Source organism: Corvus hawaiiensis, chromosome 3 (genome assembly GCF_020740725.1).
Source record: "Corvus hawaiiensis isolate bCorHaw1 chromosome 3, bCorHaw1.pri.cur, whole genome shotgun sequence".
NCBI classification, from domain to species: domain Eukaryota; kingdom Metazoa; phylum Chordata; class Aves; order Passeriformes; family Corvidae; genus Corvus; species Corvus hawaiiensis.
In genome coordinates, this window is record NC_063215.1 from 61,373,633 (window position 1) to 61,386,647 (window position 13,015).

Below are 13,015 nucleotides of genomic sequence, written 5' to 3' on the forward strand. Positions count from 1 at the left end.
ACAGTCAGCATGTCCATTTACAATTGACAATTAAAATACCTGTTCTGTACTGCTTTTTAATAAAGGGCCATTTCAATCCTTCTTATTAGTCACATTTTTTTCATTCCTTTCTTGTTTACTCTGAAAGGCCTTTCATCTGATTTCAGGTTTAAGAATTGCTGAAAGGAAAGTTTTAAAAGTGATTTCAGTATGCTGAACAGCCGTGATCTTGCAGATAAAGATATAATAAACAGTGGAGTAGGGGGGCTAGTGTTTGCCTGTGTCTGTAAACTGGACAAATGAACTGTTGTTGAGTTTGCCTGTGCCTATATGACTTAAGTTGATTTTTTGTTAACTTTACAGATAAACATTTGTTAGCAAAATCAGTGACTTCCCAATTAACAACTGTGAAGGAAAGCTTACAGAGTATTAAAGGAAGCAAGCTCTAAGATGTTTACATGTTAGGTTTGTCTTTGAACAAGCCAAGGAATGAAAATAAACTTTATGACTCTAACTAATAATAACAAGTGGCACAGCTTAGATGGTGAATATCAAGGATCAAAATAGGTTATTTGGGAATGATCTACTGGGAAAAATTTATAATTTTTTTAGTAGTCTTCAGAGAAGGTATTGAATTTGAGGAATAATTCCCCTAACAAAACTTCTGAAAATGTTTTGGCCCTTCAAATCCATCAAAATAAGTGTTAATTGAATTAAGCAACTATCTTGAGAGGCATGATTTTACTTCTGTGGTTCTATTTTTTGTGTGCATTAGTGGTTTAATCAGGCTTTACATACAGAGAACAGCTGTGATGGTCCTACATTTACACACTGCTTCTTGGCCCAACAGATCCGTAAATGATTTACATCCTAAGTTCTACGCCTGTCCTGTGAGCACAGCTTCCAGTGAAGTCCATAAACAAAGGAGCCAATGAATCAGACTCCAAACAGTCCCAAGCTCTCTTCATCGATCAGAGAAAGAATGCAAGCACAACCCATCTACCCATACAACTTCCTGCTGCCATACAATGGCTAAACCATACAAGTCAAAGCTTCAGACGTAGCCGAGAACTCTTTACTTTGAAATTTGGAGCAGATACTGGAAACAGCATTCTGCTCTTTCCTGCAAATAATACTAGTGCTTCTGTAACTGCAAGGGGTTATGGCCTTCCTTTTAATAGCCATGGTGAGAACACAAATCTCCTCTCTAACAAGCAAATCCACTTGGCATGGATAGGAGATCTGCACAATGCTATCACTTACTTTTGTACAGCCTTGCTGTTCTATCCTAGTAACTGGCAAGCAGGGATGGAAGCTTGCCCCTCTCTTCTGCTGAGCAGTACATGCTGGAGTGTTTAATGGTGTTTGCAGAAAGCTTTCATCAGTAGATGTGCAATGTATGCTTATCATATTCTGCAAACTTCATCTTATGATCCACAGCAAGCTGTCTACCTCAGAGTCATGTAAACCCAAAGAGGAAAACTTTGAAATCATAGAAGCTTAATACAACCAGGATTGCCACACTTTGGAAAGACTGTTTTACTCATCTAATAGGCTCTCTAGAGAGAGACTTGCTGTTTGAGACTTTTTTCTTTAAAGAAAATGATTGATTTGCTGAGAGACATTTGAGGGACAGAACTGCAGAAACTCTTGAAGAAAATGTTGGTCTGACTCCTAATGTGTTCTTCTGGAATAAGATAGTCTCTCAGCACTAGGAATTTTTGCTAAATTTTACTATTATGCTCCTAGGTATGTTCATTTTTAAGACAAGGCAACTTAAAATTCCAGAAACTGAGTGCTTGTAGAAAGTTCATATCAAAGTAGATAGAGCAATTATAGCCACCTGTGATTCAGAGCCCCTCTGCTCCTCCTTTCGGGGCACTCATGCATAAGTGATGATATAGAATTACTCCTAATAATTATTTCCTAATCCAAGTGATATATTTAGATTTTCATGTTAATTAAATTCATATAACAAACCTTACTGATTCTAGTGAAGTTGAAGACTTGAGGAAAAAACATTTCACAAAATAAGAGTTCATTCGTCTCCCCAGTAATGTAAACTGTGATTAACTCATACATGCAATTTCCTTTTGCCTGCAGCAATCCCTGTACTGCATGCTGCACAAAGACTCCTAGAAAGTGGGCTTATACATGCAAACTGCATCAGGATGCTCTTTATATCTGATGCCTGGTAATTCCACTTCTCCTCCACCAGCTCTAAGCACAGATTTACTGCAGGACAGGTTGGTCCATTAAATCATTAGGATTTCTCCTTTCATTGTGCTTAAGAAAACCACGCCACACACATGGACAAGTCGAAAGCCTAACAAAAAAATCCATGGTGGTTTAAGAACCTCCACTTTCAGGACATAAGAGATTTCATAACATTTATCCAAGAGCTTTAATAGAGCCCTGAAGTATCCCCTTTGCTGTCTTCCACCTCAAATTACCTGGTACAGATAGTAGAAATACAGTTGCTTTGTGAGGTGTTTGGCATGCTGCTACTTCCTCTCCTACCATACCATACCATATAAAAACAATCCCTTCTACCCGAAATTTTTTATTTCATTTATTCCCTTAAACTGTAACTAGCTGTATTTTTGAAAATGGGAATGAATGTTAGACAAGGAAGAAAATACAGGTGCATGTCCTTCCATAGCAACTGCAGCTAGATATCCTGCACCTTCCCCAGCTGCACCTTCACTCAGAGGGATGGGAACCCATGCAGCTTGATTCACACAGGTGAGTTTGATATATGAATAACCTCCAAGCAATGGGGTCCATGGGGTGTATTTGTGCCGTGCAAATTCGGGTGCACTTGCTGGCAGGACAGTAAGGGAAGTCCTTTCCTCTCAGGAGGTTTTATATGAGACATTGCTTGTATGTCAGACATCACATCCTCCAGAGATGGCACCACGATTTGCATGGGGTGTCAAGCTCAGGTGATGCTAGAAGGGCTCCATACAGATGAAAATACAAATACCATTACCTAGATAAGAAATGGCTTTTGAGAAATGAAAGTCAACTGGGTATAACTACGCTGCCAACATATGAGGATTAAAGTTTACTGTAGAGCATAGACAGTGTGTACCTTGCTTATCCTGCCCTCCTTATTCTAAAAATCATATTGGGTCTATCACAAATCCAAGCTTTCTTTCTCAAAATTCCAGTCTCACAAAGTTGGGTATGCTAATAAACAAATCTATTTCTCCAAGATGGAAAAGGAAAGGGTTCAGATTAGTTTTGAATATTCGACCAGGAAAGTGTTAGTTCTATTATACAGAGCACCAAAGAAAGATAAAACTAATTTCCAAAAATTTTAAATATTAGAACTGTGACAAAGTTTGTGAAAAGCAATAACACCCTTTTTTCTACCAGCTGTTATTGTTGAAAAAGTAAAACGTTGTTGAAGGCAGAAGCTCTATGTCAGAAATGATCAAGAATCAGAGAACTTTAAATATAAATACAAGAAAATGATTTTACATTATTTTTATTTAACATGATAACTTTAAATAAATACAGTCTTGCACAAAACTTGGTTTATATTTTAAGGGCAGAAGAGGGTGCTGAGAAGGGAGAGGTGATAAAGCCACCAGTTCTAATGGAATATACAGAAAGAGACACTTATTATCTTGTTCACTTGTAATGACAGCCTTTCCTTGCATTTCTTGTTTTAATCTCTTCGCTTCAAAATAAGGGAGAGTTCAGTGAGCTTTCTGGCTCATGGGCAAAAGATAATAGTATTTTTTTTCTGTTTTATTTTTTTATTTTGCAGCTAATTGGGTTTTAATTCCACTCAGAAATTATTTTTTAAAAAAATATATAAATGCAGAACATACTTTTTTTTCAGCTTCCGTGTGGCTAATACAGTTTTTAAAACATCATACTGCTTTGCACAACCTGTTATTATTTCTCCTCCAGATTGAAGCACTGTTATTCAAACACTTTTGTTCAAAAGGTCTGCTTATGCAGAAGCTGTGAAAACAAATCTCACTGACACAAATACTCTTCAAGCCACATGAGGAATTATTACTGTTTTTGTTTTGGAGGCAGAATATCCATCCACAACTGTGGAGGCCAATATTGCTTTGACTTCAGGTCCTGACATTGCATAATAAAGGAGTTTAATAATATCTTTATTACATATGGCTACCTAAATAGGTTTAACCAAACAAAATTTAAAGCAGAAGCAGCAATTTAAATGGAATGTAAATTTAAATTTAATTCAAATATCTAAACCAGCTTCCATTAAAAAATAAGAACGTCACTTAATTTCTGTGCATATGACATTAAATGCATTTGGTTTTCTCTGGAAATGACCAAATTCAGATGTCTTACAGGTGCTCTCAGGCACACACACATAGGGTCCTGTGGTAAACAGGGGTCTGAAATTACAACATGACAGCTAGAGTTCACCTGCTCGTGCTGTGCTCTGGCATGGGGTAGCTGTGTGTTAGCTCTGCCCTTGGCCACAGCTGGTCAGCAAAAGCTGCGAGCACGAACACCAGCAGTTACTCATCACAGCCAGTAACACTGGCCACTGGCAGCCTGAGCTGCTTCTTTAAACATCTTCCCATACACTTGCTGTTCCTCTCTGGAATGTAGGCCTTAACCACCACCTGATAACGAGTTGAAACTGTAATGGCTTTCACTGTCAAATAAAGGAAAAGCCACAAAACTCCCCCAAAACAATTTGTCCTATACACCTGAGTCCTAAGCACTTTTCCCAGTAATACAAAACTGGGTAGCCTTGTACTTATGTATTTCATCTGTAGTCAGCATGACAATATAATTTTATCCTCCCACATGCCTTTCACGGCCTTTTGGAAAAATCTGTATTAAAATGACGACTCCTGTAGCAATAAAATGGGCTCTGACAAGTAAGGGCATGTCAGGGTTCTGTCAGCGCTCCTTGGACCACCTAGAGAGAAAGAAAGACTGTGGTCAACCAGGAGTCCTTGTTGGTGCCTTCCGAACAATTTACCTTGCACTGAAATGGGCTAGTGGTGGGTGTGTAAGAAAATGCACATCCAAAATGCACCTTGGGCATGAAGGAGAGCAGTGGTGCCAGCTGAGCTCAGGATTCTATCTAGGAATCTAATCCACATCTTTTCCTTCCCATGCACAAATTTAGTCAAGGGAAAAGGAGATCTTTTCAGATTAAAATGCAGGCAAGTTAATAAGGCTGATGACAGCTACACAGGAAAGTGTCCTAAGTGTCAGAGATGATATTCTGCACTGACAAAAGGTCAGAGACACAATCAACAGGATAAGCAGTGGAGAAAATACTCATCAGGGAAGATCTGACAAGTGATATAGCTATCAACAAACAAATACAAGGTCTTCTCTCCAGCTCAGTACAAAATTTCCGTAAAGTAATGAAATTTTTGCAAAGCAGAGAGACAGGTGACACAGTCCACTATTACTTTGTCTGTGGTATATTCCAACTTCTCTTAGACATTGAAAACAGTGAATTTATGGGGGTCACCTACTCCAGAAGTTCTCAGAGCAGGCTTTTAATTCATACTCTAAGACAGCTGGAAGGTCTTTCTAACTATTATTTGAATGCAATGGAGCACCAAATATAGTAATTCATAGAAATTTTCCCTCCATATTGTAATCTGTCTCACACATGTCAAAATAACTTGAGTGACTCATGCACTATTTGTCTGGTGCCCAGTACTATGCCTGTCAAGGAATGAACACTTGGATTTAAAGGTGTGTAAATTTATCTGGCAAAGTAGGAAATTATTTGGATTACTCATTAGCATCAAAGAGCCTTCCATGTTGTGCCCACAAAACACGACCCTCTAGGTCATAATTACCCCCTCCTAACTTGTTATTTGTGTGTACATGGTGTGCAGGACAAAATACACAACAGAAATAGTGTGATCAAATCAGGCACTTCATTATCATGTTTTCCACTCATCTGTCCAATTATGATTCATTTTACTAGGTGAAGTAAATGGTTCAGCACTGAAATGCATACTGATCTCTGCTCCCTGTTTATCTTCTAGACACAGAGAGTAGATCAAATATTTCCCAGTTTAAGGTCCCCCTGATGCAGATCTTTGAGTTAGAATAGGTCTTATTTTAATTCGGTTTCTTTATTTTTAACAAGTAATGTGTGTGGGCAAGGGGTTGGGGGAAGAAGATTTTAATGCTCCACAAAGCTTTTTAATCCTTTTTAATGCTCCAAAGAGCTTTAAAATTGTCCTTTTCTCAAAAGCAACATGAATGTGGAATAGGCTTTCCCTCAGTCAAAATATTCATGGATGGAAAGTGTAGGAAGTAGTTTCAGTTTCATCATATGAACCCTGCCTTATTAATTAGGAAAACGATTCTCAAAGATTTTCACTGACAAAGCCCACTTTAAGCATAACAAACACCACTGTTCATTAACTAAAAGGTTAATACATTTTTTTCTGCTTTTGTGTTGCTTATTTTTACTACTGTTTATGAATATTGGTCAATTCTTCACCGGCAGCTAAGAATAGATAGGTAATATGGGGGGTTTTCCCCCCCAATTTCCATCTTTTCTTTTTGCTTGCTCTTGCAATAAACTCAAAATCGTGTATTAATGACATTACCATCTGCTCACTGAGCTCATAAAGAGTGTATTGTGCCACTCAAGATTCCCTGAATCAATGCTTCTGCTTTCTATTCCCAAGAAAAAGTACGAACATACCAGTTTTGGAATATCCCCAGCACCAAAACAAAGAGTGCTCAGTAGGAACAATCCACAAAAGGCTTTGTTAATATGGGAGAGAAGCCCCTGTTCGTTGCTGTATCAGCTGATGACAGCTGAGGTCAATACAGTTTCTGCTGATAGGGCCACCACTTCCACAGCCAGTGACCTCTTAAGAAATCCTACTCCCACATACCCATCCCATTGGGGCCTTTCTGATCTATTGGAACACCCTCCAGCTGCACCCAGCATGCCCATGTTATTGATGAATGAGATGAACATCCTGGTACAGCACCAGAAGGGCTTGACCCAGCTGCTAGAAGCAGCAAACACAGAATAAAAACTGAAAGAAACAGTGTGAACGGGACTTTTCAACTGGTTTTGTTTGTTCTTTGTATTGACATACTGGTTATACTTAAATAAATCAGAAAAATTATTATTAGAGAAAAAAATCACAGGTAAGAAGGAGCTGAAAAAGACCAGTATACATGGCAAAGCAGGCTAACTCTCCAGCCTCATCTCAGAAACTTAGATGTCCTTACCCCAGTGAACCCTGGCACTGACTACAATAGGGCTGGTCTGGGATAAGAACCCGTCACAAAGGACAGGGTTCCAGCGCTTGACTTTCACTTATGGTACAACTCTTCTTGGGGCCTAAGTGCCTCACTACTGCACAGACTTCCATACTTGAATAAAATACTAGGAATCTAATCCACATGTTTTCCTTCCCATACACAAATTTAGTCAAGGGAAGAGATGAAATAAGAGAGCAATTAAGAAAAGACAGCAAGAAATTAGCTGCAACCCACAGATGCTACTAGTAAATCAAGCTTATTTCCATTTCTACTACCTATCTGATAAGGCTAGATGAATTCACCTCCTGAAGATTACCTTTATTTCACTGAGCAATAAAATATCAGCAAATACACCACACAGATAAATCTTCTTTCCTGTGTTACATCTTCCCAACCACTTTCTCATTTTCTAAAATCATTTTATTTGCTGCTGTTTTGCTCATTACTACAAGCTTTTACACTTTTCTCTAATTTTCAACTCACTCGAAGTTGTAACTCATGGCAGCTGAGTATAGAGCTATGATTAATGTCTCAAATCACTTCTGTTGAAGTTGCCACTGCATTTCACTCCGCAATATCCAAGCACTCAGCACCATCTCTGGCCAACTGTGTTAAGTACAAGCTAAAATTCAAGTACCAAATTCAAAGGACTCAGAACAGAGGAGGTTGACATGAAGATTTTATAGACAAAAAGACCTTTGCTCACCTGGAACATAAGGTGGCCCCAGAAGTGAAAAACATGTGAAATTTGATTTAGATCTTTCTGTAAAACTCTATAAAATTTCTGTAAGTTTCTGTATTATGCATTATCCTTTACAATTTGTGGTTTTGTTTCTCCTTTATCTAAGAAGCATTAAACCCCTGTGTTTCCTTTTGCAGGATGGCAATGTTTTCTGCCTTGAGTTAATCTCACTATTTAACAGCTGCAGAATGATGGACTAGATAGGGAGAAGCTGTGAGGATGAAATCCCTGTTAGGATGGGAATCCATATTTCACACTTTGGTCCCTTACCACAATGAACCAAACCAAAACCACAAATCCAAAAGACCCATTATTACAGAGGAAAATACTGAATTTGAGCTTACATATCTGAACTAAGAAAAATGCTCTCCCCAGCCTTCATACCATATATTGAAGCCTGCATCTTTCCTTCAAAATTTAAAGTGTACATGAATTTAAAGGATAAAGATAATATGTGGAATCTAATTTGCACATCAATTTTGCTTTCAAATCTTGGGAAAAATCGGCTTTGACTTATATGGTTGCATTAACTCTTTTTTGGGGTTGCAGGTTGAACAATATTTGGAAAATATGAAATTACTGTAGTTGAAAAATTATTCCCTCAAATTACATAAGCTGTAACAGGAACACACTCTCCCTTCCCCAAACATACATAAATACATGTACAGAAAAACTACAGTTTTGAGGCCGTGTGGGTTAGATCAAGGCTTAGTCTCTGCAAGTGTTTTCATCAACATCTGTTTTTCTTCCCCTGGCCTGAAATGCATACTTAGCAAAGTCCAAGAGGAAAACGAGATCTTCAACTGCATTTGCACTGTCCATAGAACAAAGACAGTGATCTCTTGCTTTACGAGTCTGTGTAAAGGGCAACAGTATATTTCAGTTACACATTAAATTCTGATCCCTGACCCAAAATGACTCAGAAATTCACATTGAAGTAATCTTAACACAAGTCTTCCTTTCTATTTTCATTCTCACAGTCTACAAAACTTGAATGTTCTTCTTCACACTAAAAACTGATAATCACCTCATTTGTTTAAATGATTTATCAAAACAAGGGTTGACTCATAAGAGAAGTCTCAGACTTCAATTCTACAAAAGCCTAAATGGCAGCTTAGAATAAAAGCATTACTATAACCTATCATAGTAAAGGTTGCATCTGTTTCTCGTCTACTTAATTTAAACATATACCATTGGTATTCTCAGTAGCCAGGCATGAAATACCAATGAATCAATCCATTGCACTTTCTCAGATATCCGAAAGACACTAAAAAATAAATCTAAGTTTTCTTTTTATTTTTTCACTTGTCATGACAAGCATGAAAAAGGCTTTACTCAAGAACCACAAGCAGAATGTCTACTCATCAAGTGTAAAAATGTCTGTTCACTGAGCATTTGCTCAGACTTTTATGCTGACTGACTTCTTGTGTTTTCTCATTCCTTTCATGTTCTCTTCCTGTTAAGGTGAAAAGCAACTGACTTTCAACGGCATAATGTGGTTGTAGAAAAGAAATTTAGACACACATCTTTGAATACTTGAGGTAAGTGGATTTAAAACCCAGTGTTCAAAAGGACTGTTTGGAAACTTGACTATAATCAGTTAGCCCTCATGCCATCCAGAACCTCAGTAGCCAGATGTCATTTGTGTCCCAGTCCTAAAAGATCACACTCATCGCAGCTTCTGAAAGTTGAGCAAGTGTTGCATAAGCAGGGGCTCACAGCTTTCCTTCATTTTATTCCTTCAGCTTCCTGTGTGCCATTTGACTCCCATCCTCTTCTTCTGTCTCATCCAAGTGGTTCCCCTGTTCACCCTCCGCCAAACCAGCTCATCTTCAACTCTGTTGTCCCACATTTCCATTTGCTGTATTGCCATGCAAAAGGTCTCCCCTATCCTCTTTAACACTGTCCTCTTTTTTGATGCCAGGACTTTTGTGTAGCCAGTCCTTCACATGCCACACTCTCTGTTTTATCTTCTTGTATAAGGTATAAGGTATAAGGTATAAGGTATAAGGTATAAGGTGTAAGGTGTAAGGTATAAGGTTTCTCCATATACTTGAGCCTTCCTGCTGCCTCTTCCATCTTACAACTCCTCTGAAGTTGCTCATAGACCTAATATACCTCCCCTGAAAGAAGGTAGGGAGCAATGAGGTTGGGGAAAAAAAGTTTTGGACAACACAGAGCCTTGCTTGGCTGAGGTGGTAATACCAGAGGAAAGAGGGAAAGCAGGAAAAATGAAGCTTAAGAAACCCTGTAATGGGTGTCATTAAATGTTGGCTTGGTTTCTTGCATTAAAAAAAAACAGTAAGAAAAAAACCAGCAGGAGATAAAACTGTCTGCAGTGTCTCTCCATACCAGTTTTTATTCCTGCTTTCCTCTCAGTTCAGTTGCGTTCTCTCTGCCATTGCCAAGAATCTCACCCGGAATCTTCATTCATGAGATGCAATTTTCAAAAGTACATGTTGCAGAGAAATGGTCCAATGAACCATGAAGTCACGTGCAATCTTGGTTGAGCCAACTGAACTTGGTTGAGCTGATTTCAGTGGTGGGCCCTAGACTAAAACCAAATATTCAGAAGTTAGCACAGCTAGGGAAATGGTCATTTTTGAAGGCATAGTGCAAAGAGAAAAAGAGCCTTATTAAAATAGCTGTTATCAACAGGTATTTTTCCAGCTCAAGTAGAAATAATTCAACTTGAGGGAGTGAAGAAAGGGTTAATAGAGTGTGTGACATGTTTTCATTCAGCTGGGGTTCTGTGAATTTTTTATTTATTGCAGAAATCATGATCGTAAGCCCTGTAGGACTGGGGATGATAGGCTAGCTACAATACCTTTCTGAAGTGTTGTTCCAGATTGTATGCTAGAAAGAAGAGAAGTTAGGAAAGAAGAACTAGCAGCAGTTCAGAGGTCAACCTGAATTGCACGCCTGTATTAGGGATAAAAGGCATGGTTATGCATGCAGAAATCTCAGAAGAATGCCTTCTTGCTTCTAAAAGGGACAACAGCAGCTTTAAGGACAACAAACAAGGAGGATCCTGAAGTTTGTGCCTGGTATGACAGTTCCTCAAAGCAATACCGTGTCTCCTAACATCCCAACAGGGCTATGGTTCAGTAATAACTTTATGGGAAATGTGACATCCAAAGCATCAGCATCACTTAGGGAGGGTATGTCATTCCCTCAGAGTATTTCTCAATTACAAGTAACATAACACCTCAAGGAAATGACACAGTACACGGAGTTCTTCGCATCAGCTTCTCAGTACAGCTTAGATGAAAGAGTGCCACACATGACTTAATTCTTACAGTTGGGATTCACTGACAGCTACTTAGATGTTGTTTACTGTCATAAGTCCAGTGAGAGTTTGTCCTATATCCCCTTAGAGCTGGGTTCTTTTAATTAGCTTGAGATGTTTTGTAACAGTGAGCTTTCCTGTTAGAAACACATCTTTGAATATGGAAATGATTGCTGATGGTGGGACAAACTCTATGTTCATTAAAAATTGGTACAAGCCCAGACTAATTTTTGCTTTGTATCTCAGCCATTTACAGATACTTGCAGATGAGATTGGTCCTCGGCTGTTGCACAAAAAATAACACATACAGACAGAAATGTTACCTCTTATATTGCAAAAATTCAGAATTACTTTTTGGCATTCCTAGTTTTTATCTTTTCTTCCCAGTTGTTTGATACATATCAAACACCAGAAAAACAGACTTAAAATACACTAATCCTGAAGTCATGTGTAACCCTTACTAATGCCTTTTACTTCTGTCACACAGGATAGAGACTCCACTGGTGTCTAACTAAAAAAATACGTGCCAGGGATGAAATGTTAGAGAGATTGATCAGCTTTGCAGTTGCTATAAATCATTAAAGCTCCAGTGGATTTGCAACTGAACTGCAGCCTTTGCAACTGAAGAAAGATGGTTTACAGCCTCAGAGAAGACAATCTGCAGCTGCTCTTCACTAAACCTTTGTATAAAAGCTTGACATTAATTCATGAAACAGTGGTAAGGCACTAACTACAAGGCAGGAAAAGGAAGATTTGAAAGGATAGTGTGACAAAGAGGAGACAAATATGTACAACAGATGTAAATGTTTCAGAGCTAAAAAGCAAGTGCTACTCCCTTGACATTTATTTTCTGTCAAAATATAATAAAAGAAGAGCAAAAAAGTGTCTCAGTAATGCACATAATTATGACTCTAGCCGTAGACATGTTTGCTTGAAGTGATAAAAGTACAGGCATTCCCAGGTGTTAATGGTGACTAATCAATCTTCTATTAACAGGTAACACACCTTTAACTGAAAGAAAGGAAAAGGACATTTTCACAAATCAATCCCAAGAAGTCAATCAAGAGAAATCAGGAGAACAGAAGCATTAGTTATGTACCACAGGCCCTGAATTAATGTCAATTATTAGAATTCAAAAATTACTTCTATCCAAAAAGTTAATATTCCAGCAGCCCCTGCAAGAAAGTTAATCTTGTTGATGACATTTCTTGAAAAGCTTGAATTGAACTTCTTCATATTATTCTCCAGTAAGGAGGGAGAAATCATGAACCTCAACATGCAGAACTGTTTCCTCATTCTTCTTTGGAGAGAGAGAAGCAAAATTTGCAGCTATTTCCTGCCTGCTCCTTTCCAAAACACATACCTTTTCAAATCTGTAAAGACTTCCAAGAGTTCAGTGGAGGGAAAACGCATTTTCATCTAAGCTACCTGATGACATGCTGTTACACAGATTCACACAAACACATGCACACCTGCCCTTAACCTTGACAGGCCTTTACCATGGCCTTCACCATGGCCTTCCTTTGCCCTAACTCTAAGAAGAGTTCATCCAAGAACAGGGAATGGGAAAAAATTTCAAATACAAGAATGAGCAAGCAAAAATCATGGCAGAGCCTGGTCCACATTTCACAGTGCGTGTTGCTTTGCAACCAGTGAGGTAATGCAGGAGGCTCCACTATAGTCCTTTAGGGCAGTCCCCACTTCTATGTCTTCCACCTGTCTCAAACCTGGACCTGAAA